Raw genomic sequence first — 6,000 nt, forward strand, 5'->3', positions numbered from 1 at the left:
CCCCAAACTTTTGAGCGGTATTGCATTTATATATATATATATATACATATACACACACATATATATATATATATATATATATATATTTATACACACATCTATATTTGGACGGGACTAAGTCGCTTCTTTTGAGCTGACACTGATTTTTGCTACAATTTTGTCTGTTCGTTTGACAGCCATCCAGTGCAAGAGCGATTTAGGTAAGATTAAAACAGAATTACATCAACTGCCATACAATGACTTACACTGCACATACATGTTTAAACCTGGAGCAAATATACAGAGGGACTGATTACAGGACAAGACGGCAATCATGGTGCATTTGATTTGAGTCGGAGCTTGGAAGTTGTATCTTGGAATGGCTTCACATCCCAGCTAAGAGCGTTCTCGTTGACAAAGTTGGAAAATTCACAAAACCAATGTGTCACGGTGTATAGCTGGCGCTGAGATTTCCCAGCCGCCCCTGATATCTGCTCTTCGACCCGCTTTTGACCTGGATATCCTGACTCTGCCTCCCCTGTCTGGTAACTCTGTCTATCGTGTGATTCTGCTGGTACTCTGACCCTTGGACTGTCTTCTGGATTTGAATTTGGATTACGGAACCTGTCTCTCCTCCATCTGGAAAATCTGGAGGATTACCTGGATCTTTCTGGAGGTTTTATTCAGTCTGGATATTCAGCTCTTGTAACTATCAGAACCAACTAACTGTTTTTGGTCCAGCAGCCTCTGCAGAACCCCATTGCTGCCATCTCGGTTCCTGAAAACCACCCGGCTGGCTTCCATCCCCTCTGCTGGTACGAGAGCAAATTATCTTGCACATTCCCATCTGATCTTGCTGGATTCTCATCTTGGTTCTCCTACCCTCACAGGCTAGCTGACTGTGAGACCAGACTCGACTCCCCTGGAAATATTCTCACCGTTACAATAAAAACCGTTTTACCCAATCCTCAGTTCCGACTTTTATTGTGGTCCAGTTTGCTGTTCCGTGACACCAAAGTGTACGCCGCAAAGAAGCTCTTTGTTTTGCTCTCGCTTTCACTTTACACGCGGCCATTGAACCAGGATGTGGAGAGTCCCAGAAGAATATGAAAGACATCAAAGATAAGCCATGACTTCACATGAGAAAAACTGTGAATGTGTTTTACTAGATGAAAAAGAAAGCAGTGACTTTGATGTAGTTTCTCACATGTGCAACTTGTTTTGGTTTAGTGTCGATAAAGTTTATGCAGGTATAAACCACTGATTTGTTGGGCAGCCATCTTTACTGGGTGAAGCCGAGGTTAGTGAGTTTGCCCCAACTTTCTGAGTCGGATGTCCAACTTCAAGGGGTGTTCACATTGTGATTCCAACTGTGAACTCAGAAAGTCTGAATTCAGAGCACAAATTGAACACACCATAACTCTTCACCGACTTTCTGAGTCGAATATCCAACCTCAAAGGGCGTTCTTGTTGCATTTCTGACTCTGAAGTCAGAAAGTTCGACTTCCGAATATAAACTGAACGTACCACTAACGACCGGAAGCAGGGAACAGGAAGTAAAGTACATAGAATAGGGGAAAACACAGGGGGAAACAACTCTCCAAAATAAAACAGGAAAGAAGCCAGAACTAAAACATGACTAAAGACCAGGAAACTAAATAAACAAGAACAAAAACCGGCAGATTTTTAAAAATCATATTTCTGTCTGAGAGATTTTAAATTACCATTTTTGCTTGTTTTGATCTGTTGTTGTGATTTGCACAGAACTTTGTAACATTTGTTTTGAAAAGTGCTCTACAAATAAAGATCATTATTGCTGTTACTAAGAAAAAGTGTTCTAGCCACGGGCAGCAAACCTCGGTGTGTTTGTCACTAGTCTTTGATTTAATTTCCAATGAAACCATCAGGATCATAACTATGTTTTTAGCTGAAAATACGTCTCCTCTGTTCAGCCTCCACTGCTGTCCTCTTGCTATAAAACACATCTAAAAGAATTGCACTAACTCAAGCTTTGGTTCCTCATATAGTCACACAAAAGGATTTTTCTGGAAAATGATCATAAATCACAGGCTGGATCAATACAGCTGGCCCAGGCTGCACTAGCCTGATAACACAATCAATACGGGGTATTTGGATTTTAATTAATATGTGACTGCGCCTCATCCCTGAAACAGTGAAATATGACCTCAACCCCTTTTAAAATACACCCTGCAGAGTTCAGTACAGCCCTGATATCTGCTACAACTCACAGAGCCGTGATGGGATGTTTTTACCTGAGCAGCTGAACCCGCAGAGAGGAAGAAAAGGCAGAAGACACATATCTTTACAAGTAAGATGTCGAACAGGAGCAGCCAAGCTCAGCTTTGATTTAAATGTTAATGTTAGCGCTTACATCATGCTGATGCTGCAGGATTTTGGTACTTAAATTAGCCAAAAGTACCATCACATCATAATTATTGTGGTGAGGTAAGATAGGAATTTTAGATGTTTTGTTTTTGGTTTCAAAAGGACTCGTCCCCTTCCCTCCTTCTTCATTTATGGCCACATCAGCGATGTCAAACTGTCATTATCATACAGTACTGTATGGCAGGGGTGCCTGTCCAGTCCAAGTCCAGTCCTCGAGAGCTACTATCCTGCAGCACTGAACTCTGAATCAAATGAATGGCACTCTGCCAGGCCTCTGCAGAGCTGAGTGACATGCGGATGAGGGAATTCAGCCGTTTGATTCAGGGATGCATCTAAAAGTTGCAGGATAGTCACTCATGAGGACTGGACTTGGGCACGCCTGCAGTATGGCATCGAACACTGACGGTGTGACTTCAAACCTCAACATTATCACATACTAGATAGCAAAGAATTGAATGTCCATGTTGTCATGATGTTGATTTATTATTTAATTTATGTATTTATTTATCAGAGAAAAGTATAACTAATATTTTTCATGAAGAGTATCTATCCAGCATTAACCCATTAAAATCATTCAGTTTTTGCCTAAAACTGTTTTTTGTTTTGTTGTTGTTTTTGTTCTTTGTTGTTGTTTTTTTTTGGTTTGATTAAAGGTGTGTTGTGGAGCAACTATTTTACTGAACTACTTTTACTGGACCCTTGCTGATGTAACAGGAATGTTTTTGCTCCGGTATGCCTCCTTCCATCCTTGGAAGTTTGTACTTCCAAGTCAAACTTGTCAAGTCTTTTAGCAGATGTACAAGTATGAGAAAGGACCCAGAGAAAAAGTTAAATTAGCTGCTATTGGCTTTCTTCAAAAACGAGTTGCTAGAGGGGTCTAAAACGTCATCAAATATAGTGGAAAAGTCTTTTAAGTTGGCAACTGTGAAAAAAAGGACGTTGTTGTTGTTGATGCTATGTTCCATAAAAGCCTTTAGCTCTATACGATTCACGTAAACTGCATTTCTGGATTGAGAAACAACAGTTTTCATTAAAAAGTAGGGCGATACTGCAAATTTTGTTATTGCCCCGACACCAAGTAAAGCCAGGGCAAGTATTGTAGGTACCGATATAATACTGATACAATACCAATAAAATACAGATACCATACCGATACAATATCAGTACGATACTGATTCTATATGATACTGATACAATACTGATACAATACCAATACAATACCGATATAGTACTGATACTTCCTTGAAATTGTTCCCTTTTATCGCACAATTGTTTGTAAAAAAATAGGGCAAATTAGCTAAACATAAAACCTGCTATTGGCCCTCTGTAAGAAATATATTGATCCCATCACGCTGTTATTGAACGACACTGATACTAGCCTTGGTATTGATACTATCGATATTTGGATTGATCTGCCCAACACTACCAAAAAGTGACAAGTTTGCATGTATGCTTTTATCAAAACAAGAAAACATCACCCTCTTAATGACACCAGCAGTCTAACCCTAACACCATCCTAAACTACTACTGAGTCCAGTCCTCACGTCCACCATACAGGCCTGCAAACGTCCAAGCTGATATGGAAGCTCGGGGGCCCCAACAGGCTCCCTGGCAATACCCAAAACTTTCACTCAGCAGTTATTGAGCTGAATGGGAGCAGGTTCTTCATCCCAAAACACAAAGCAAACAGAGAATGAAGCAAAAGGAAATCAGAAGTGAACAAAGGGGGATGGAAGAGAAAGCAGAGTGATAGACAGCAGCGAGACAGGGCTGTTAGGTAATGTAGACCGAAGGCTGAGCGGCCGGGAAATTTCTGATCGCTCAACTCTGCCCGGCTGCCTCCCCCTCTCTGCTTTTATCTTACACTGTGTTTCTCTATTGATTTTTTTCTTTATCTTCAAGGCTGGATAAGAGGACAGAGAGCTACGGGAGCAAGAGTGAATGGAGAACTTTCCTGAAGATTGCTGCTATTCTCCGGCTTATTGCCTCCTGTCCTTCATGGTTTCACGTGACGTCCCGAGTGTCAGGATCGCCTTCAAGCTGGAAATGAGGAAGCTGATGATACAACAGGGCTGGAAAAAAAAAAGGGGGGGAGGGGGGGGGGGGGATTGGCTGAAATAAGGGAAAAAAATATAATAAATCTGTTTCTGGTGCAAGTAAAATTTAAAAAAAGAGGAAATTTCTTTTAGATATCTTGAGGAAAACAGGAAGCAGATTAATACACCTCCTCAGCTGCTGTTTTCTGACACATTTAAGCCTAATAATGATGTTTGGTGCTTTAACTGACATGCAAGCTGACATGATGGCAAAAAAACTGCAGATTTAATGTTTAAAATTTAAGGAGAAAAAGGAAGTTATTCCTTCTCACAAACAGGGATGCCAGTTACAACAATGACTGCAATAAAACAGTAGTTAATTACAACCTTACAAGACGGGCAGAGGACTCACTGCACAACAGTGTCCTCAAACGCATCAAAATGTTGTTTACGGGACGTATTTTGGCTCTAGAAGTTAACGGAAACTTTAAGAGAAAAGCTCAGAGCAAAGAAGAGGTCGTCTTCCTGAATGTCCCTGCAGGATTCTTCTGTCTTATCCCGGAGACAATTGGGTGACTCAGGAATAAAAATAGATTGTTCCAGATTAAAGTCTGGAGGAGGAGGATTAGAGGAGGAAGATTTTTCTTTTGTTTTAAGTTTAAATGTTGAGAATAAAGTTGACAGATTGTTTAAGTAAAAGGTCGTAATGTGAGATTAAATTCCTTTTTCACCAGAGCGCCATGCGGTCCGGATCAAACAGCCTCCATCAAACATCTGTAACAGCTGTTTCCTTTACCAGTGACTACAAACCAAAGCCCAGAGCTCCTGTGAAGCAATGGTGTCAAACGTACGGCCCGGGGGCCAAAACTGGCCTGCCAGAGGGTCCACTCTGGCCCACAGAATGGGCTAACGAAAGTAATTTCTAATTTATCCACTAGTGGTTGTATTTAAAGTGATTTGTTGATGTTGAAAACTTTTCCATGGCAGAAGGAGAACTTGTTTTATGCTTTCTGTCAGGATTGTATTTTACTGTTATTTTGTCATGTTCTGTTTTTGTTGTGGTTCAGAGATCCTACTGGGCGTGGTGGTGGTGCTAACTGGAGATTCTCCTCACCTGGTGGTAATGGGAGGTGCCACTCACCTGCTGCTGTTTGACTTTCCCGGCCTACATAAGAGCCAGTTTGCAGTCCACTCGTCGCCAGATCGTTGCCTTTCCCTAGTGGTACAACACTGGCCATTAAGAGATTCGTTTGAGTTTTTTGTGTACAGTCTTACGTGTAACTTTTGTCCTGTCTACCTATCTTTGCAGAAGAGTGCCACCTTCCCAGTCTGAAGATCCCACCACAAGCTGTCATTCATCCCTGCCTCAGTTACTTCCCAAGGACTCTGGACTCACTTTAAATAAACCTGTTACCGCTTTACAGAAGCCGCTGTCTGCTCCTTCCTGGTTCTGGCCTGTCTTCCTGCAAACCTTAACAGTTTCTATCTGTCTGATTTAATAGGTGTGACTTATACTATGAGACAAATCAGTTCAGGTGGCCAGGATTACTACACACACACGTGGAAATGTACGTGTATG

Source organism: Melanotaenia boesemani, chromosome 17 (genome assembly GCF_017639745.1).
Source record: "Melanotaenia boesemani isolate fMelBoe1 chromosome 17, fMelBoe1.pri, whole genome shotgun sequence".
Classification (NCBI taxonomy): Eukaryota; Metazoa; Chordata; class Actinopteri; order Atheriniformes; family Melanotaeniidae; genus Melanotaenia; species Melanotaenia boesemani.